This window comes from Sinocyclocheilus grahami, unplaced genomic scaffold (genome assembly GCF_001515645.1).
Source record: "Sinocyclocheilus grahami isolate Dianchi unplaced genomic scaffold, SAMN03320097.WGS_v1.1 scaffold289.1, whole genome shotgun sequence".
Lineage (NCBI taxonomy): Eukaryota > Metazoa > Chordata > Actinopteri > Cypriniformes > Cyprinidae > Sinocyclocheilus > Sinocyclocheilus grahami.
This window is the reverse complement of record NW_015505468.1, coordinates 1,727,892-1,752,052: the sequence shown is the minus strand read 5'-3', so window position 1 is coordinate 1,752,052 and position 24,161 is coordinate 1,727,892. Positions and strand designations below refer to the sequence as shown.

At 35.1% G+C, this 24,161-nt stretch overlaps 1 protein-coding gene across 2 annotated transcripts in view; it reads left to right on the top strand.

Annotated features, from left to right (window-relative positions):
• LOC107600677 (cysteine/serine-rich nuclear protein 3) overlaps positions 1-24,161 on the top strand; it is a 59,453-nt gene that overhangs the window by 19,178 nt on the left and 16,114 nt on the right. The window contains exon 1 of one of the 2 annotated variants that reach the window (XM_016292635.1): positions 18,446-18,661. The exons of the other annotated variant lie outside the window; for it this stretch is intronic. The gene's annotated coding sequence lies outside the window, so the exon portion shown is untranslated. Of the gene's footprint in view, positions 1-18,445; positions 18,662-24,161 lie in introns of those variants that run through there. 2 annotated transcript variants of the gene reach the window in all.

The following is a 24,161-nucleotide window of genomic DNA, read 5'->3' as shown; positions in this document are numbered from 1 at the left end:
CCCCCCCCCCCCCCCCCCATCTGCACCAATCACTATGGAAACCAATTTTAATATGACTGAAAAAACCTGTACGGCAAGACAGTTGCCGTATGGTAATATCTGCACTAGTGACAACCAAGCTGCAACAGCCATTCCATCAGTTATGAATGACTAACATGCTAATTGGTGCTGTCTGCCATAGCTGGACTGATGCGCCAGTGACGTTAAAACTGACAGATAATTTGATATAAATCATAATTAGCCATCAGTTGTTAGCAAAGAGAATATAACTGTCCTCACCGCATCGCAGTTTATGATTTACTGTTGATGTTTAGCACAGATCCAGACTGCCGCTGTGTCCCTGTCTGAGTGTGTCTGTGCACATTAAGCACATCCATCATTCTCACGTCATTCTTCTATCCGGTGAGAATAGCCTCTTCTTTAGGAGGACCTTCACTGTGTGTACTTGCAGCAGTAGTAGTGGTTTTACTCAGTGTGCACACAAATAAATCTCTAGATGTGCATCAAAAAAATTAGTCAACAGGTCATGTGACGTGCATCATACATCACCAGTGTGACTCAGAGTGTGCATAGATCTATCTATCTATCTATCTATCTATCTATCTATCTATCTATCTATCTATCTATCTATCTATCTATCTATCTATCTATCTATCTATCTATCTATCTATCTATCTGTCTATCTCTCTGTCTGTCTGTCTGTCTTTAGAATTAATTTCCTAATTAAAAAAGCATTTTTAAATTTCCAATTAGAAATGTAATTCTGCATCCCTACTTCAATTCACATTTAACACAAATATTGCCAGGAAGTTTTTGGTTCCCACAAGTCAGTGAGTAAATGAATAAATAAAGAACAGCTAGACTGCAAAACAAAATGCACAATTAAACTTCTGGAACGCAATGAAACACGGTGCTCGTCTCTCGCGGGATCATCCGGTGAGGTAATGCCTTGAAATGGTTGTGATGTTTGACAGAATCGGGTTGCAGGCAGCAAACTCAGCCACCAGTAGAAAGGAAACGTCATTAGACACTCATCACTCTAAACGCCACATCTCTGTTCAGACGGAGGGCGCCGCGGCAACTGCACATCTGCCTAATATCCCAGATAAGAAACTGCTGCAGTTTCACTTCTAATTAATACTGAGCAGCACCCTCATGAGTAACTCTTCCTCGGAGCACTTTTTTTGTGGTAAACAGTGAAGCGGGCTCGTTGATTATCAGCTGTCTGGAAAACTCTGACTGCTCGGGTTGTTCAGTTCGACTGCGTTTCTCTGGCATGAATGATGGTTTAGTCATCTTTGGGTGACACACACTCACTGTCTCAACCCACACAGACACCAGTCTAATTTTAGACCGCACACACTCGGTCTGTGAAGTAGCTGCCAATCAGCGATGGAAGCCTCCGTTAGAGCTCTTACATGACAGATGCTGAATAGTAATTGTGTGCTGTGTGGTATAACATATGTGATACACTTGTGATAAGGGAGTTATTATCTTACAGATGGATTTTTTTTTATCTTGAGCATCAAGTATAGACACTTTTCACAGACTGTGATGATGCTCTTTTGACCAACACAATAAATCTCTCTATGTTTTTTCCTCTCTTGGAAAGTCATAGAAACACTTTCGTGGAATTTTTCTTTTGCTATTGGGGAAAAATGAGAACGCTATATATATATATATATTTGTTGTAGTTTCTGTTCACTGAATGCAACATTAGCGTACCAGAATAAAATCCCATTCATATTCTGTAGAGATTGACAGAAATTGTTTTTTTGTGAGTTACTGATTATTTATATATCATTATGCTTAAAGGCATAGTTCACCCCAAAATGAAAATTCTGTCATTAATTACTCACCCTCATATAAACCGGTAAGATCTTCGTTCATCTTCGGAACACAAATTAAGATATTTTTGATGAAATCCGAGAGCTTTCTGACCCTGCATAGACAGCAAGGTAACTACCACATTCAAGGCCAAGAAAGATGGTAAGGACATCGTTAAAATAGTCCATGTGACATCAGTGGTTGAACCATAATTTTATGAAGCTACGAGAACACTTTTTGTGTGCAAAGAATACAAAAATAATGACTTTATTCAACAATTTCTACTCTACCGTGTCTTCGACGCGCGTTCATGAGAGTACCATGAGAGGGTGAGTAATTAATGTAATTAATTTTTGGGTGAACGATCCCTTTAAGTGTAACCAATATGCAGAACCAAATGTATAGTTCTTTTTGACACAATAACCTTTAAATCACTCATCACTTATCTCTGAAAGTGAACAACCTGCTTCACCAGACTAATACTGCATTAAAGGTGTCATAGGATGCTACATGCACTTTTACAAGTTTGAACTGAAATGTGTGTTGGCAGTGTGTGTACACAACCACCCTATAAAGATAAAAATCCACCCAGTGTTTCTTTTTCAATCTACTAAAATCTTTACCCCTTTTTCAAATCGAGTCGATCTCAGATGCCTGTCTGTGTGACATCACACAGACAGGCCCCTCCCACGATAGTTTGATTGACAGTAGCGTTTCAGCACAGACTGGACTAGCGTCTTAGCCCCGCCCTGAGTGACTGTCATCAGTCCGCCATTGTTTCACCGCCGGAGCAGATGTAGACAAGAACGACTCCTAACAAAAAAGGTGTTTTGTTGTGGCTGTAATAATGAACAGCAGTCGTCATTTACTCCCGACATCTGAGCTGCTGAAGGATTACATTGTTGGATTGAATGTGGATTACATTGTTTCTGAAGGGAATGCGCCCCCGATCTACATAAATGCGTCTAAGTTCGCGCAAATCATTCATGATCCAGCTTCATCTACAGAAGAAGTGAGTATAATGTTTTGTAATGAATCTTTGCAAATCACCTTTCCTAATAATGTGCTAATTAGCAAGTTTCACGATGAATGCGGCTAAAGTAAACAGTCTCTCTGAGAGCAGCTCGGAAGAGAGGGGCGGGGTCAGCAGAGCTCATTAACATTTAAAGGAAAATGCTACAAAAACAAAAGATAAAAAAGGTGTTTTTTACACTATCATTGAGAAATTTTAACCAAACTATGTTACAGACTTTTCATTAAGACCCCAAAGAATCATATCAACTTGTGGAAAATGGGCATCCTATGACCCCTTTAAGCAATAATAAGAAAAACACATTACAATATTAAGTTACTTTACTTTTGAATAATGTAGTTTCTTCATTGTTGCTTGCTGCTTTTAAAGACTCACTAGATGGCACCAAACCAGATATTTAAGAACGAATAACCTTTTAAATGAAAAGGGTGTACAGTATATCAGTTAAAACATATATATATATATATATATATTTTTTTTTTTTTACTTTAAATATTAAAATAGATTTACCATGAGATCTGAGGTATTGTTATTTTAGTATTATTTATATACTATTATAGTATTTATTCATATTTTGAATTAGCTTTTATTTGTATATATTTATTTTAATTTTAGTTAAAATTTTAATAATTGTATGTGCTTTTACCATTTGTAATTTGCCACTGGTTTTAATCATCATAATATTTCTATTTAGATTTCATTTATTTATTAAATATTTATATTTAACTTTAATTTCAGTTTTGATTTTAGTAATTTTAGTACTTCAACTTAATAGTTTTGGCTAAAAACAATAAGACACAAGAATGAAAACCACATTCTACAATCAAACTAACCAAACTTTGAAAACATATTAGAAAACTTGTAAGGTAATATTCTCTGTATTGTAAAATTGTAGCAATAAAAATCTTTAAAGAATCTAATTTTGGTTTTAGTGGCATTAAAAAGTTTTAATAGCCCTACACCTTTCTAAGGTAAGATTTTCTTTTAAAGGGAGACGTAAAAAATTGTTTACGTTATGAATGAAACAATTTCTTTTGTGCCAGAAACATAAACAAGAGCTGCTTCAAAGATCCTCCCAGACATCACACTGAAGACCTTTACATATGAAAATACCAGAAGAGAGTGAGTGAGTGTGTGTGTGTGTGTGTGTGTGTGTGTTTGAGGCTTGCGTAGACCCCCGTCACCCTCAGTCTCCCAGCACTTGTATTAAAGATGAAAGCCTTGCTTGCTTTGCGAGCTGCTGTGCATCGCTGTCTGTCAGAGATCTCGGCTCCTCCAACTTTTTCGGTGGCATGGGGGAAATACATACATAAATAAAATATAGTTTTATGAATAATTCAGGCGTGCATTGTGATTGACATGAGGGTGAAAGTACCCGATTATGCCACAGACGTGCGTGATTGGAATGAGCCCTTGAGCAGAGCAGATCAGCAGAGCTGCAAAGTTCAAACTCCCTCTCTGCATCTCTCTAAGATCGAATTACAGCCTGAGTGTGGAAATCAGACATGCCCCGAGTTTGTGTACATTTCCAATCAGTTCCTTCCGTTCGCTCTTCTGCCATATTCAGCGTGTGGAAATTGCGCTTATTGAATTTGGCCTGTCTAGACCGCTGGATCTCAACCATCTCCCATCATCTTTCAGATCTCAGTGCTTCATGCATTTCACTTCCCAGCAGAGTCTTGAATGAAAAGTTAGTATGAGTAAGAGATATATAAAAAAAATGGTGTCAGTATCAAAAAAATGTATCCTTACATAATAAATTTTCATATATTTTAATTGTATATATTTTAAGAAAAATGTCTATAACTTTAAGAAATATGTCTTTATATTAACAATTTTTAAAGAAATCTCTTAAAATCTCATGATCAATAGCTTTTAGTTATAGCTTATATAAATTAACAAATTAACTTTAAATACATTTTTAAATGTATTTTTTTAAAATAGTGATATATTTTTCATATATCAATATAATATCAATAATAAATAAGATCAATTTCATATTTTAAATAATAATGAAGAATATTTTTGTTTTGTTAATTAATTGAAGGTGGGTTAAGTGTGTCCTTCAAAAAATAAGAGCTTTGACTGAAAGTTATGGTAATTGTCTGCACATTTATCGTAAGTTAGATTTTTAAGAAACGCACATATATTTTATGAATAAATAACATACATTTTAAAGTTATAAGTTGTCACTACTATGATATCAAATAAGATTTGACATTCTTGATTACTGCAAAATTTATATACAAGTTTATTTGTCCATGACAGGGTGGACATTTAAAGTCAGTTCAGCTAATTGCTTTACAATTATGAATACACTGAGACATTTTCAGATCTCATTACTGTATGCAAATGCATTATTTATGCAGCAGAACTATTGAAGCCCAAAGTAAAGAATCAATGCACACTTATTTCAGCATAATTCTGAAATGTTCAGCCTGATCTAAATGTCTGAAATGGATCGTTTGTAATATATATAAAGGGGTCATACGATGCTTTTTCCATAAAGATCATTATTTTGTGTATTTGGTGTAACAGAATATGTTGACATGCTTTAATGTTCAAAAAACACATTATTTTTCAAATACTGTACATTATTGTAGGTCCTCTATGCCCCGCCTCTCTCAAACGCTTAGTTTTCTACAAAGTCCCTCCTTCCGACAAGCGCAGTCTGCTCTGATTGGCCAGCTGACCCAGTGCATTGTGATTGGCCGAACACCGCAAGCACTCGTTGGAAATGTAACACCCCTTACCATAATCGTGAGCTTCATCTTTCAAAATAAATGTAAAGATAGTAAATAATGTCATTAGTTTTACCATCAGTTCAAGCCCGAAAGGGGAACAGACACAGTAATGATGCAGTACACAAGCCACAGTTAAGACAGCTGACTCCACTGTGATGTGACCGTCTCTCTCTCTCTCTCTCTCTCTCTCTCGCACACATACACACACGCGCACACACAGCAAAGTCAGAATTACCTCCTCTCCTAGGTTCACGAAACGGTCGTCCATAAAATGCATTGCTGTTCTGTTGTAAGTAATCTTAAAGATTCCTAAATGCATCTACTTTCGGAAGGCCAAATAAAGTGCTTTTGCTTTCGCACTGAAACACACAGCGTCTCCCTGACATGCTGCTTCAACACTAACTGTGGTTACTGAAACCACGCCTTCTTTCTTTGCGTGCACATTTGGGCGGCATTATGCTAATATATCCACATAGTGAGGTAGATATGTGGGGGCGTGTTAGAACGAACCGTTTTAGGGGGGCGTGGCAGAGTCTTAACTTTGATAAAGAATATCTCTTTGGTGTTGAGACTTTAGTCTTTGCAACTTCAGGGATCTTATCTATGCACAATCAGCTTGTAACACTCCAAAGAGAAAGGAAAACTTGAAATCGCATCATATGACCCCTTTAAACCATCCGGTTTCTAAAAAAACAAATCCAGATCTTACCTCACAATCTAAAATCCAGTTGTCTCTTATTGATGTCATGAAATTTGTGGCTTGCAGTCCATGTCTGTTATAGCTTGAGGTCATCTGTATGCAAGAGTTTTCCTAAAGAGTGACAAAACACAATTATTATCTTGGAAAAATACACATTTAAAATTTACACTCTTTTTCTTCCAGGTAAACGGACTAAAAATATTGATGTGAACATCTTGCACTCAGTGCTATATGCAGGTTTTGGTCCAATCAAATTCTGTCTACAATGACAATGCCACATAATAATAATAATAACAGCATACAACATGCTTAAAGGAATATTTCACCCAAATATGAGTCCTCTATCCATAATATTACGTTCTCCATTGAAAAAGTAATCTCGTCTGAATCAGGAGAGAAATCTGCACAGATCAAGCACCATTTACAAGTGAAAACTGTTCAAAACAGATCTAAACAAATTCGTATTTGGCCAGAAGTGATGGTTTTAAATTAAAATGTCTTAATGATGAATTTGTTTCTTATAAACAAGCAGTTTTTCGTTTCACAAGATGTTAATTGATGGGCTGGATTGGTGTGGATTATTGTGATGTTTTTATCAGCTGTTTGGACTCTCATTCTGACGGCACCCATTCACTGCAGAAGATGAGGAGGAGTACATTTTTCAGCGAATTTTCATTTTTGGGTGAACTATACCTTTAAAATGAGAACACTGGCTTATAGCCAGAGTTTGATATAGAAAGCAATGCATTCAAGCACAGATCCTGGATCAGGTTCCATATGTCAGTCATTTGAGTTCACAGCTTCGGTTTGCACACAGCGACTGATGGAAGAACAGTGTGTTTTTTGCACTGTTGTTCTGGAGAAGATCAATGTGAGCTGCAGCAGTCGGCTCCGTGTGCGGGGTACTGAATAGCAGCCAGATATGTTTTCCTTCTTTCATGTGTGTGTGTGTGTCTGTGTGTGTGTGTGTGTGTGAGAGAGAGAGAGAGAGAGAGAGAGAGAGAGAGAGTTGATGTCTATAGCCTCAGGCAACAGCAAGTTAACAAATGTACAAAGCAGGAATGAAGCCTCATTTCCATAAAGCACCCAATGTAGAAGAGTGACTATTTAAATGGGCTCCTTTGTTTCTAATTGTGTTCTGCTTTCTTGCGTGTTGTTCTCCAAAAAAAAAAGACTCAGGTCTTGCACTGACATATACTCAGTGTTTTTACAGTTTACTTAGTAAACCATCTTTTAACGAGAGCTGCTCAACCAAAATGATCTTCACACAATAGTAAAGATTTATTAGCTATCTGTGTATGTTTATTGGAATTGCACCTTTTTTAGGTCTCTGAATCACTGATTCTTCAGTGCAAATGGATCTAAAGACATAATAGAGCAATATTCAGTGCTGTAATTATCACAAGAGTGTAGTTTATGTGCAATTATATTGCATATCGGTTGTGCTTTGTGTATAATTTTAATTATCTAGCTAATTTAATATGCCATAATGGCATATGTTAGGTTTGTTCTCAAGCAGCTCTGAAGCAAGCTTACAACAAACCTTTTTCTAATGGAACTAATGTGTGTCGATATAACCCCTCACCTTACTACAAGAAAGTGTGTCATGGTTGAACGAATGTTCATAAATGCCAGTCACAGCATATGATTCATGCCATGGCTACCTGTTGCAAAATCTAAAGGAAAAATTGCTTATTATAATTTTATATTATAAATTAATATTTTTATTATAAAATGAATGTTCTGCATTAATATAAAGTAGCCTACTGAAATATTAGACTATTTGCATTGTGACAAACAAACTAAAATAAATACATTAAATCATGTTCGGTGGTGTTGCAGCTTAACCTTCAGCACCATCTATCGCAGCAAGCCTAATGTTCGGTTAAATCAGCATAAATTAAAGGTAGTACAACAAATACTAGATCATTTTATTTAGCAAATTTTACAGACTGAATACACAATGTTGTTTTGTTTAATTATTTATTTATATAGAGAAATTCAATTCATGGATTTTGATAGAGTATTTTATGGTAAACTGTGCTGATTGTCCTAAAAATAATATCGCAATGCAAATAATTCTTAATGGTCTTAAAAACAGGGTTTTTCATTTACTTAAGAAAGAAAGAAATTAATACTTAATATTTATATTATAATACTTTTAAAACTTACATTGAATACATTTAAAATGTCGAGAAATTCAATTTCAAATAGATTCTGTTCTTTTGAACTTTCTGTTCATGAACGAATCCTGAAAAAATGATCATAGTTACATTTTAAAGTGTTTTAAAATAGAAAACCATTATTTTAATTTTGAAATAATATTTCACAATATTACTGTTTTACTGTATATTTGCAGCCTTTGTGAGCGTACAAGACTTCTTTAAAAAATATTAAAAAACCTTACAGATTAAAAATGACTATATAATCCAAATAAAATATTATACATATACAGTATTCATTAGTTTTTTTAAGATGAAATATGACCTATACATATGATTGGTTTTATGATCAGGCTACCATGTTTATTCTGGACAAGCGATTTGCATTTTATACAAAGTGTCTAATTATTCTAATTTATGTTTATTCAGTGTTTATAGCAAATTACAGTCTCTAAACAGATTGAAATTTAATTAGTCCTCTTTATGGATCTCTTTGCATGGACAACAAGGGTCCCTCAGGGGTACCGCAGTAAACATCACTGTATAATTTGCATGCCTCGAGTAGGTCTGCTTTATGAATGCTGCCCGTGACCTTTTATGAACATATTCTTCTTCTTTTGGCATTTTCATGCTGTTATTCAGAGGCCTCTGACTCTTCCTAACATTGATGTGGAGTATGGAATATATCAAGGCTGCATTTATGTTTACTCAAACACACAGCCAGGCGGCCGCACACATCGGCAGAATGACATCACCCTCAGATATATAATTATTCCAGGCTACAGTTCCTACAGATGAGACCTGGCGCTCTCAAGGTTGCTCTTTATGGCTCGGCTTGACACATGATTTATAAGGTTAAACACAACCTTTGCTGTGTTTTGGGGAAGCTACTAGCTCTCCTCATAATTTACAGTTAAACTAACAAACAAGATACACTTTTAATAAAAGGTAAACACTAGTAACTAACAAAATGAGCAGTATTTAGGCACAAAAATAGCGAAGATGTCAATACATAAACTGTGATACTAACTAGAAAACATCCTAAATGTATATTATGGAGTTGTACGAACTGCAGGATTTATCTAAATATGTGTGTGTGTGTGTGTGTGTGTGTGTGCGTGTGCGTGTGTGTGTATATACATATACTGTATATTTCACTTGGTTATGCTGCATGTGCAAATTAATGTCACTTGACAAAAAAAATGAAACGATATACCATATTGCAACATTATAAAAACACACCTTAAAAATTAATATTTGTTAACTGAACAGTGGAAAAAGTGGAAATAAAATAAAATATGAGTATTAGAAGAAAAGCTTAAATGAAAAATGTTGCATTGATTACTCACTAAAGAAAGTAAGTACTAAAATTACTGAAACTAAAACTAAAACTGAAATAAATCTAATTTAAAGCTAAATAAAAACAAATTAAAAAAAATAACTACAAACTTCAAAAGCACATAATGTTATTACAAAAATCTAATAAAAACAGAAAATAATTCAAAATATTAATAAATACTATACTAGTATATAAAATACTAACATAGCACTGCCTCTGGATAGAGATGTATACCAGCCTTTTCTAGTAGATCGCAATCGGTCACAGTCTCACGAACAGCTTGTTTACTGACACATAACTGTTCAGAAAACCCTTCACGACCATCTGGAAATCCGAAATGTTTGTGCTATGTTGTACGTTAGTAAAAACACTGACACTCATAGAAGAGACTGTCCATATTGAGCAGACTCAGGGTGGCCGGATATCATTCACTCTATAGTTCTGTTCCAAAACCTTTCTGTCTACTACCTACATAGGAAGATGCCTTCTAAGGGAGCATCATAACTGAAGACCCTTAAGGAAATATGTATGTCCAACTTCGTCTGCTTAAGGACATCATACTGGTGTGGAGTGATATACAGTACTATACAAATCTCAACTGCTTGTTGAGGGTCGTGGCCTAATGTTTAGAGAGACAGACTTGTAACCCAAAGGTTGCAGGTTCGAGTCTCTGTACCAGCAGGTATTGTGGGGGAAGTGAATGTGAAGCGCTCTCTTCCACCCTCAAATGTATCTTTGCAAAATGTAACTATATTACCATCCAGCTGTAATCTGCTAAATGTGACTATAAGGCATGAAGATATTAACATATTATAAACATTAAGAACATGATTTTCTGTTAAGCTGCTTTGAAACAATGTGTATTGCAAAAAGTGCTATACAAATACATTTAGATTGATTTGACTAAGCTAACATGATTCTCTAATAAGCCTAAAAATACATAATATTGAGTATTTTAATAAGTATATTTAGCATTTCTAACACTTCATCCACCATCTTGGATGGACAGTTTCCATATAGAAGTTGTAGCAATGCATTATTGCCTTGAGAATTTCATATGGACTTGTTTTCCAATTAAATATGCTTTAACATTCTTTAAATACAATGCATTTACTTTAGAAGCAACTAAAAGTGGTAGTTCACTCAAAAATGAAATATTCTGTAGCCATTGGTAAAAAAGTAAAAATAATACTATGGAAGTCAATGGCTACCGTCAACTGTTTGGTTACCTACATTGTTCAAAATATCTTCTTTCGTGCTCAGCATAAGTAAGAAACTCATACAAGTTTGGAATACATTGAGGGTGAATAAATGACAGAATTTTCATTTTCGGGTGAACCATCCCTTTAAGGATGTTTCTTAATGTGTATTTAATAAAAATATTTTGTCACTGTTTTGCATATAAATAAGTTAAAAACATGAGAAAAATCAGCAGTGCATGCATACTCGTATTAAAGATATGATCTATGAAAACAAATCTTCTGCAGTTTTGCTTCTAAAGTGTGTTTTTCCCCTGTAAAGTATCTTTTTTTAATCATTTTAAGTGCAAAAGAAGACGAAGAAGAAGAATAGGATTTTTTTGCAGTGCAAGTGATGCAGTGTTGTTCTATATCAAAAATGAGGCATCTTAGAAGGCTGCATAATCATGCCGTCTAAAGCGTATCTGTATGCTTCAAAGTGCCACCTACCTATAGCTGCTGACTGTGTTTTGGAACAGAGTCTTTGTGTTCATTCTCCGGCTCTTCCTCCCTCCCCCTCTGTAATTCCCTCCCTATCTGAGCTATTGCATGCTCTTTCTGTCTCTGTCTCTCTCTCTCTCTGGCTCCAGTGAGACAGCGTGTTCACTGTACTTTGCGGTTGCCCTGGCTTTCCCTTTCGGCAGGCTGCAGTACGAGACAGAGAAAGAGAGACTCGCCTGTCACGCACTGATCTGACCCCTGCTTCTGTGGACCAAAGACACCTCAATGTCTAGCAGCAAAACACCACATTACTGCAAGATAAAAGAGCAAATGCAGGTTGTTAAAGTAAACATTAAAGGAATAGTTCAGATAAAAATGAATGTTCTTTCATTATTTACTCACCCTCATGTCGTTCCAAACTCATTTGATGTTTTTTTTTCAGTGGAGCACATAAGGTGAAGAACATTTACAGTGGATGTGAAAGACTCATTGCCAGTTATCGCAAACACTTGATTGCAGTTGTTGCTGCAAAGCGTGGCACAACCAGTTATTAGATTTAGGGGGCAATTACTTTTTCACGTAGGGCCAGGCAGGTTTGGACAGCTTTTTTCCCTTAATAAAATAAATAATCATTTAAAAACTGCATTTTGTATTTACTTGCATTATCTTTGTGCAATATTAAAATTTGTTTGAGATCTGGATCTTTTAAGTGTGACAAATATGCAAAAAAATTAAAAATAAAAACCAGGAAGGGGGCCAACACTTTTTCCCACCACTGTATTCAACTTTTTTCCATGCAATTCATAGTGACCATGTCTGTTAAGCTCCAAAAAACACCATAAAAAGAGTTAAACATTAGAAATATCAGACGTAAGATGTCACATCAGGTTTGATGTCAATAACATTGTCACAAAACATGATATTGTTACATGTCTATAAGAATTAAAATGAACACTAAAGGTTTTGACAGTTTATTTTTCTATTGAATATGAAATTATTTTTTCTGTTATATACATACATATATACATGTTATTTTTATTTGAATTGCAATATTGACATATTTACAACTTGAAACACAATGAATTTATTTTTTGTCCATAAAGAAATATTCAAATATATATGAATATATTTGAATATAGTTTAAAAATATTATAATATATCTGGTTCTTCAATGAAAGAAATAAGAAGCATCTTGATTTTTACTTGTTTTGACTAATTTAATTTAATATTTTGTCTTATTTTAAATCATCTTGAGGCCACCTGGTTGAGAACCAATGCTTTACAGTCATCATGAAATGCTCATTTTCTTCTATAACGTGACATATTTCCTAGTGAAACAGGACATTCAATGAGAATAAAATGATTTTATCCATTGGATCATAAAATCTGGTTTCTGTACTGTGTATGTTTGGAAGTGTTAGGTGAAAAAGTGGGATTTGTAATGTCATTTCTGGGGCGGGACATGTTATTATATTTTGATAAATGATTATAAAGACAAACATTTTTTTCTTTGTCAACATGCACAAATGTATCGCCCACAAAAAGACCATCAACATGAGTTAAAAAGTCATTTTAACTTTTAAAATTTTAACATGGATCCAATTTCATATGTACATAGTACAGTATTAACGTCTGTTGAATTCACACACCCTTTGGGTTCGATTATGGGTGGGACTCACACAAGATCGTCTTCCAGCAATTAGTTAGTGTTCGTTATCTGGAGGGCTGGGGGAAAAAGCATACTGGACTGAACTGTATGACTCAGTGTGCTGATTTCCCAGGCCTGAGGGCAGGCAGAGGTTAGTATGGGGCTAATTACAGACCACAGAACTACTAACATCCTATAAAACATTCAGCAGGGACACCCAGACTACAGAATGAGGGTGTAGAGACTCAAAAGCCCTGCACTGAAGAGAAAACTCAAAGGTTACATCCTCGTCATGCTCAAGGCAGAGACGTGTTCCTTTCTGACGGTCATTGTGTGAAGATACGAGTTGTTTTGAGCACCATCCACAGGCCTCTCAGTGACAGACTTCTGGTTTTGTTCTTCGAGTTCAAACGAAGCCAAGAAACGACATGATCTATAAAGCGCTTGTAAACTTTAATCACCGCAGCTGAGTCATCGCTTTAGGCTCTGAATGAATAGTTGTTTGAGAATGACATGGTTTTTTTCTCATTCTGTCAGTCGAGACCTAGCTTATTGTTCTTCCTTGAAAGTTTATCAGCAATACTACCACCAGAAAATAGCATGCTAAAAGCCATCCAGTTATTACAAAGCGCTTTTAAATTCCTCAGGCAGCAGAAATAATGACTTTTTTTGGTTCCGGCCTTCCATTTTTCATGCCGCTGTCACAGCCAATGATTTGATTTGGAACCAGACTCCTCATTTGCATATAGCCTAAATATAGCCAGCGAATGTCAATGCAAACAAAGTGCGATATGTCTATAGTCTCTATATTTCTCATATGCACAAAATCACAAAATAGGACATAAATATGAGAGTTCGAGCAATACAGTCATGGTCTGTTACAAAACCCAGTGAGCTGCCTATATAATCAACTGCTTTCTAAGGGTGCATCCAAATCATCATGGGACCTCATGGCTGATTCAGGATGTTCTACATGAGCAGCAGCATCAAATTACAATACTTATGCACAGTGCACAAGATTTTGCTATTTTATGATATGATAATTAATGTTTCTGATGCCTGATGACAAATTCAAAATCAGACGTTGCCAATTTTGTTGTTGTTGTAGGAATTAAACAGTATTTACAGTATTGCATTATTTTTATCTATTATATATTTTTACATTATTTTATAATATTGTATCATTGTTATTAATATTTGTAATTTATTTTACATTTTAAGGATTTTTTTTCATTCAAACCGTACAAAACAGGTCTTAAGTTTTTATTTGTTATTGTTATAGAAAGAAGCAAGAAGAAATATTAAGTACAAATAAATAAAAAGAGATACAATTCTAATTAAAATAAAAAAAAACCTCTTAAAGGAAGAGTTTCAAAAAATAGCATAATTGTAGGACTTTCAACAGATTGCTTAATAAGACTTTCAACAGATTTCAATGGATGATAAACTTAAAAGCATTCTTATATGCATACATTTTTTTTAAATATATATATAATTTAAAAAAAATCACAAATTTTATTATACTAAATTTAATTATATACCAATTTAATATACATTTTATAATCTATTTGTACAAATATAAACTATTATTTATATATTATATATATATATATATATATACTGTATATATACACACACACACACACACACACTTTTTTCACCTCGTATACCATCCTGAATGTGCACAGTGAAATGCATTATGAAATTGACGTCTGCACGAAGAATACATGCTTATGAAGGCATCTTAAAAGGCAACATAATCATGCATTTCGGAACAGCATTCCCGCTGTGAGCACTTAAAATGCTACCCACGTAGACAGCTCACTAGGTTTTGGAAGAGAGCCTCAGTGTGTGTGTGTGTGTGTGTGTGTGTGTGTGTGGACCGCCAGTCATATGTTTTGCATCTTTACGTAATGGAGCTCCTGGTACGATATCCCATAAGAAAGAGAGGGAATGCAAATTAGAAATGACTGTTACAATAGAGAGCATTCCAAGATGGAGAGGAAACGAGAGGGAATAATTCGATTTTTCTGGTGAAATCAAGCACTGAGCCATTCATGTCTGTTCTGCTCTCCGATGGGTCACAGACCCGCGAGGCCATAGATTCGAGTCGGGATAAACATTTTATATCGAAGGAAATATAATAGTGCAATAGTGTGCTACTGTAATACTGCAAAATTCTCAATGTCACAAAGGCTTTTAATGTTTAGTTTTCCACAAATCAGATGGTAACATAGAAGCTCTGTGCTGTCACTCAAGACATTTTCCAAAAGAAAACCTGGTCCAGGATAAATCCATCTGCGGGATTTAAACCTTTATTAAATCCAAAACACACATACAAGCGTTTTCCTCCTGAAGCCAGCTGCCTTTCCAATGAAATTCTTTAAAACAGTTTAAACACACTATGGAATCTGTTATAGGTGGGATTAAGCACTTTAAAATGAGCGATTGGTGTTTTTAATGAAGGATTTGTCGATTTAGAGGCTTCTCACATCATAATACGCCTATCCTTGTTTTAAGCAAGTGAAAATACAGTACAATTACCAGGCATTAGATAGGCTTAAAATGAATAATTACAGCAGGAATTATGCTTTCTGTTGCAGAGAGGTTGACTGTTTGACACATTTTTAATTGCTAGACTTTACTTCTTATTTGAGAGAGTCTAATAAGTGAGATTTAGCTTAATTACAGGAGGTCCGAATGCCTCGGTGAGCAGAGGACGAGTCGTCCCGCTTGTCTTTCTCTGCAGTGGCTGTCACAACACTACAAGCAGTAATCAAAGCATTTCTTCGGGCTCTAATAGCTGGATGACCACACTCTCTGTTTGTGTTTCTCTGTGCCATTTGTGTGCCCTCGAGTGGAAGGATTCCTGAAGCAAGAACTGTAATGCTGACATTAATGATAGCTCCACAGCTCTACTCCCAGGAGCTTTCGAGACTAATTTAAACACACTCTTAACCCAAATTCCTGCTTTGTTTACTGATCATGTGGAGGGCTGGGTGTATTTTATCGCAATATATTGTAGCCTGTTTTGTAGATATTTATGTATATCCATTGAAATTATTCATTCAGAACAACCATTTCAATCAAAATGCTATTGTTCACAAATAAATTCAAAATTATTAAAGCAAGAAGTAAAACACAGCAAACATTTTTTTATAAATATATATATTTTTTGCACTAAAAGACCACAAGTTTAAATGCACCAATATAACAATATTCATAAACAGCAAATGTATATGCATATATTCTTACTAAATATTTTAATATATGAAAAATGTCCGTGAACAGTCTGTGATGGCACAAATGAATCACTGAATCAGAGTTTTGAATCAATTCATTGAACTAATTCAGAGAAATTAATCAAACAACTCTAAAACTCTTTTTGTTACTGAAGTTTAAATGAAAGAAGCATTTTTATAAGGCATGAGACCAGAAGGATCACAAAATTAGCATCACAAAATAAGCTGATTAAAAAAGCATCTTGATATACTCAATAATTTTAATTATCTCTGCATAATTTTAAATCACCAGCAAATTCATTCCATGAGTATTAAAAGTACCAAACCTAAATATTAATATACTGTATGTATTACTCTCCAGCACTGTGTTTTTTATTCTGAACACTGTTTGTATATATATATTTTTTATTTAATGAGCAAATTTTATATGACAGTATAACTAACAACATATCTTACAATATAGATGTTGTTGTTTTTTCCAGAAATGCAATGGAAAATAGTTTGTAAATAAGCTGATTAAAAAAGCATCTTGATATACTCAATAATTTTAATTATCTCTGCATAATTTTAAATCACCAGCAAATTCATTCCATGAATATTAAAAGTACCAAACCTAAATATTAATATACTGTATGTATTACTCTCCAGCACTGTTTTTTTTTATTCTGAACACTGTTTGTATATATATATTTTTTATTTAATGAGCAAATTTTATATGACAGTATAACTAACAACATATCTTACAATATAGATGTTGTTGTTTTTTCCAGAAATGCAATGGAAAATAGTTTGCATATTAATTATTCATGTGGTAATGCCTGTTTGAGGATTATCCAGTGAATCAAATACTTCACAAATAAAACTTCATCTCATTTGATTATTCAAATTGATTGTTCCTAAAGTCTGATTGGATGAGCCAAATTCAAAGCTGTCCAGTGACATCAGTCAAATTCTGTATTGATGCAGTGAAACATTGTTGCTTGGCAGCCATCAACAACTAGTATTTTACTTATCAAAGTTTTTCTCATATTGATTTGTTTGAGACACAAAATGTTACACTTTTGTGTTCACCATTACATGTAAATATAATAAAGCAGTCCTGCCCTCTGATAATCACAAAAATGTACAAAAATTATTATTATAATTTTTTTAATTCATACTTTTATTCAGCAAGGATGCATTAAATTGATCAAAAGTCACAGTAAAGACATTTATAATGTAAATGCTGTACTTTCCACTCGTCAAAGAACCCTGAAGAAAACTGTTTTCAACAAATAGAAATATTCAAATAGAAAACCGTTATTTTAAATTGTAATAATAGTCCACAATATTACAGTCTTTACTGTATTTTTAATTAAATAAATGCAGCCTTGGTGAGCAGAGGCAACTTCTTTCAAAAACATGTATTATATACAGTATAGTACAGTAAAAACTAGCTGATGCATTTCTACCACAACACTGTACACTCTCAGAAATAAAGGTGCAAAAGCTGTCACTGGGGCGGTACCTTTTCAAAAGGTACATGTTTGTACCTAAAGGGTCCATTTTGGTACCTTAAAGGTACATATTAGTACTTAAAGTGTACATATTAGAACCTAATAGGAACAAAAGTGTACCTTTTGAAAAGGTACCACCCCAGTGACAGCTTTTGTACCTTTATTTCTCAGATTACAGCATCCTAATGTTTAAAGTGTTTGAATGCGAGACTGCCTGTGAGTCACTTCACCCGCCTTGAAAGTATTTATGAAGCACAAGTTCATTAGCACAAATCCCATTGAGCACAAGTGTATGTGTTTGACTGTTTATATGAGTGTTTTCGGCTCATTTCTGGTTGCACTCATTCACCTCTACAGATTATGGTGCTGTGCCTGCTATTGACTGTCTCTCCGCTGTCTGTTTTCCCTCTCGCTTTCTCTCTCTCTCTCTCTCTCCCTCCCTCTCATGATGGTAAAAATATCTGCAGACAGCAGGAACACAGGCACAGCTCTCTCTCTCTCTTTCTCTCCCACCCATGTGATCTCTCAGGCAGGCGTCACTGTGCACAATCTCCAGCCCTCCGCCGGCTGCAGCTAATGAGTCTTTGTGTGGCTCGAGCGAATGAGAGCGAGTCTTCGGTCTGTTTTAGACCGGAGCGTATGCTAACAGCAGTGGAGACCGGGAGCGTGCAGTTTACCTCTCTCGCCCCGGTCTCCTCTCTCGCCCCAGTGCAATGGAGGGCCTTTATTCAGCACGTCTCATCTGGCTCTGAACGGCGTGAGGGAGGAGAGTAAAGCAGCGGCGGACGCAGGTTGGTGCATTTTGAAATGAAAGCATGACTCGTGACCTGTGTTTCTGTTCTGATGTGTCACGCACAGCCTGATGGGAAATCTGAGGTCAACTTCATGTGAGCGATTAAGTTAACTGCATACGATTGCCAAGCAACTTTGAAACTGGCTGCATTAATGTCAAAAATTGAATTAATGTGCATCATAGGTGTAAGTCAGTGTGTTGTCTGTTTCATTATATTTATTAAAAATATCTCAGAGAGAGAGTATGGCTTGTCATTTGTTTTAAATAATCTTTTGGTTTGTTTCCATCAAGTTCCAAATAAGACGGGAAAATAATCAATTGAAATGTTGAAATGAAGCGCCTTTCGTTTATAAAATGAAATATATAGATCCCAAAATAGGTATTTCCACATGACTGTGTTAATATATAAAAGTTTTTTATAGATTAAATTATTTAAATATAGATGATTCCAAAATAGGTATTAACACATGATTTTCTTAATATAGAAATTAAAATTAAGATTGTTAGATTAATAATTAAAATTTTATTTATATACAAACCTTTTTTATAGATGAATTAAATATATTAAATAGAGCTGATCCAAAAATAGGCATTAAACATGATTGTCTTACTAAATAAACTTTTTTTAAATTAATTAAATATATTAAATATAGATTGTCCCAAAATGTGTATTATCACAGTTGTTTTAATATACAAATCTTTTTTTATAGATTATAAAAATATATATAATCCTAAAACAGGTATTAACATTATTGTAATAATATATAAACATTTTATATAGATCAATTAAATAAAATAAATATGGATTATTCCAAAATAGATAATACCACATGATTATTAATATATAAACCTTTATTTAACAGATTAATTAAATATATTAAATATAAATTATGCCAAAATTTGTATTACTACATGATTGTATTAATATATAAACCTTTTTTATTTTAGTTTAAATGTAATAAATATGACCACATTACCGTATTAACATATAAACATTTTATACCTAAATAGGATTATCCTAAATAATGTATTACCCCAGGATTGCATTAATACATACATAATCTTTTTTTCTGATGAATTTGAAGAAAAAAGAACTATATTGTGATATGCAGTTTGTGTGATATAACATTTCTCATATTGTGATATAAGATTGTGGTCAACCTTCCCAACCCACTATAGGTCTCTCCTCATACCGCTCAGCATGGTGCCAAGAAGTATCGATCGCTGTAGGTTGTCAGTGCTGCATTGACAACACTGAAGTACATGTGTATGTCCGTATTATACAGAACTCGTCCGGGGAGTGGCGGTTTTTGTCTCTACTGGCTTTTGCTGCAGGATTTTTACTTGTAACATGCTGCAAGTGTGCTGTGGAAAACTACAGCAGCTAAGAGAAGACAAAGCGAGAGAGAGAGGGAGCGAGAGCTAGAGATGTAGAGGAGAAATAACTAGCTGTGTGTGGAGAGTCCGTCTCTCTCTAGTTCAGCAGTCAGCTCCTGTTACCTCGGGTTAGCCGGAGATGTCATGCTGATTCACTGTGTCAAGAAATGGGAAAAGTTGCTCCTCTGGCTGAAGTCTCGATCGCAAGTGCGGGATCTTCAACATCGACCGTTTTAAAGTTGCAAGTCGCATCTGCTGTAAGAAAATACAGTAATAATGTCATGAAATTTTGCAGCATAAGTGCAACCCAAATCGTATTCCTAAATGAATCTTTTTCACACTCATTTCATCAGTGAATACCCTCTGATTACAGATGCGCTGTTGCATGAACGTTTATTTTTGAATCTTGGATGTGTGTGTGTGTGTGTGTGTGTGTGTGTGTGTGTGTGTGTGTGTGCAGTAGATGCCCCATAAATGAAAAAAAGCGAAATGACTCTCAAATGTGAAATTCACTATTTGTGCAGGTGTATTAGCGTCTCCATGGCAACCGCTTTGGGTATCGCAGGGCAGCGCAGCATCCGCTGAGGACGGAAAATGCGAATGGATTTTCAACAAGGGGAACTAATTATGATGATTACGAGAAAATTGACTTACATTGTGTCTCCAAAACTAGAGAAGCCATTTCCAATTATTGCAAACCTACCGCATCTCGCCGGACTGCTGTGGGATTCAAACAGATATGTGGCTTAGATCAAGGGAATGTTTCTCCATCCAGTTCTTGAAAGCTAGGATAGTATGTAATGGAAAAAGACAACGGTTAGCATTCTTATTCATCTCAAAAGCAGTTGCAATCCACTTTTTCTTCTGTTTTAACATCCACCAGACAAGATGGCTAAATCTAGTTGAATTAAAACTCAACTGCACAGTAATTTCAGGTATCATTCATGTCTGAATCACAAACGGTGTTCAATATGTTATGCAGCAAAGATCAATACACTGGTTTAAGGTTTTGTTGAACAACTTGTCCAACTTGCATTTCTTTCTATAATTGTGCACTAATCAATATCTTCAGTTAATTCAAAATTGGTACCCAATATAGAAATCATCCTAGCTGGTTTCTTAAAAACCGTTATCCACACTTACAAGTTGTAAGTACTGATTATTGGAATAAGTCTGACAAGAAAATACCATTTCGGTCTTCGTAACTTGCCATTTCTTTATCATTATTTGTGAAATTTACTAACAATCTCTGAGTAAAAATCATTAAGTAATTTTTCAGTGATAAATAATTATAAAGGTCATGAAAAAGTCATGCAAATTCATTTGTTTAAAGGGGTTTCAATTTTTCCTTTCTCTTTGGAGTGTTACAAGCGCTTGGTGCATAAAGAAGATCTGTAAAGTTGCAAAGACTAAAGTCTCAAATCCAAAGAGATATTCTTTATAAAAGTTAAGAGTCAGCCACACCTACCTAAAACGCCTCGTTCTAACACGCCCCCACATATCTACATCACGATGTGGGAAGATTTGCATAACGCCGCCCAAATGTTCACGCAAAGAAAGAAGGCGTAACTTTGATTCTCGCTGTAGTATTGTTGCTGCCGCCGTGTCGTGAAGACGCTGTGTGCTTCGTTGTGAAAGCGAAACTACTTTGTTTGGCCTTCCAAAAGAGGACGATATCGCTTCGTCATGCCTGGAGCTGATCCGTGCTGGTCGCTGAGGAAATACATCAACTTTGCACTGTGGATCGCCGGATCGGCTTTCACCGTGGACGAAGCGGAGTCCAGCCCGGGGTCGTCACATGTGGTTGCCACAGGCATCACAATATGGTAAGGTGCGTAACATTTCCGTCACACGCTTGAGGAATTCGGCCAATCACAATGCACTGGATAGCTGGCCAATCACAGCACACCTCGCTTTTTCAGACCGATGAGCTTTGTAAAAATCGACGCGTTTCCGAAAGGCGGGGCATAGAGGAGAAACAATAATGTACAGTATGTGGAAAATAATGTGTTTTTTTAACTTTAAACCGCATAAACACATTTCATTACACCAAATACACAAAATAATGTTCATTTTAGCAGCATCATATGACCCCTTTAATGTATTAACTAACATTAACAATACATTTATTACAGTATTTATAAATCTTTGTTAATGTTAGTTAATGAACATAGTCATTCATTGTTATAGTTTGTTAATTCACAGTGCATTAACTAATGTTAACAAGTACTGCTTTTAATTTGAATAATGCACTAGTAAATGTTGAAACTAACATTAACTAAGATGAATAAATGCTGTAGAAGTATTGTTCATGCTTAGTTCATGTTAACTAAAGTAGTTAACTAGCGAACCTTATTGTAAAGTGTTACCGTTAATAGTTTTTGTTAATATTTTACATTAGTTTTTATTCTTATATTTTCCATTTTCATTTTAGTTAAATATTTAGTGTGTTTTTTATGTCTATATATTTTTGTTAATTTTTATTTCAGGTTTAATTTTAGTCATTTTATTAAATCAAGTTAAAGTAAATGAAAATGAGAAACGTTTACTTGACAACTAGTTGTAATAAAATAAGTTTTATATATATTTTAGTGTCATAATTTCAGATAATGTTAATTCATTTTTTTGTTTAGTTTTTGTTAACGCCAAGGTCATGGGTTCAATTCCCAGGGAAAGCAAGGAAAATGCGGAAAAATTCCCTGGTGGGAATATTGATCAGAATCAAATAGTTTCAAGAAAACTACTGGGATGCCACCTTAAAGGTAACTCAGAATGTAGCCTTGTAGTGCATACAGTTTTCTGTGGATTAAGTTTCTCCAAAGCTTGAGAGTAGGTGCTTTGAGTGTGTTTGTTGAGAACAGAGCCATGTTCTGTCCTTATGGGAGGGAGAGGGAGACACATTCCACTGCGCTGCTGTGATTTGGAAGCTCTCCAGCTGCTGTTTTTACCACACACACACACACACACACACACAGGTTTACTTTTGTGAAAAGTGGGGACATCCCATAGGCATAATGGTTTTTATACTGTACAGACCGTATATTCTATCGCCCTACACCAACCCTACCCCTAAACCTACCCCTCACAGGAAACTTTGTGCTATTTCAGATTTTCAATACACTCCATTCTGTGTGATTTATAAGCGTTTTGAAGAGTGGGGACATGGGGTAATGTCCTGAAAAGTCACCTTCTCCTTGTAATACCTATGTCATACCTTTGTCATTATACAAATTTATGTCCTCATTTGTCACAAAAAACGCATACACACACACACACACACACACACACACATACACACACACATACACATACACATACACACACACACATACACAGAGAGAAAAAATAGGCCAAGGCTGGTTTTGCCCAGAGGTTCAGCTGGGCCAAAATGAGCTGGAACAGCGTTCCGGTGTCATGCGAGATTCCATTCTGCAGCAGAATTCTTTGATGCCATGTATTTTATTAATGTATTTTAGTCATATTTCACATAGCATGTTAACTAAAGCTATAAATGATCCAATCAAACATTTCTCGTTTTGTTTTGTTTTTCATCAAATAAACCTGTAAAAAGTATCACGATTTCCACAAAAAATATTAAGCAGCACAACTGTTTTCTAAAGTGAAAGTGAAAGTGACGTGATGTGTAGCCAAGTACGGTGTCCCATACTCTGAATTTGTGCTCTGCATTTAACCCATCCAAATGCACACAGAACAGTGAGTAGTGAACACACACACTATGAACACACACCTGGAGCAGTGGTAATAATAAGTTTCAGCATTGATAATAATAAGAGATAATAATATGAGCACCAAATCAACATATTAGAATAATTTCTGAAGAATCATTTGACACTGAAGACTGGAGCCCCAGCTCACAGGAAATGTTCTCAGAACGTTCTGGCAAGGTTATGAATATGAAAGTTATGCATGTTTCATTTAAAGGTGACATAACCTTTTCCAGGTTTTAAGTGCTATAATCAGTTCCCCGGTTTATATAACCAAGAAAACGTGAAAAAGATTAACCCAGTAACTTTGTTTAGGTAAGCCTTTTTCTGCAAGCGTCTGAGAAAACGAGCGCGTCTGATTTCGCTCCCTTGGTGACGTGGCAAAGGGATCTCATT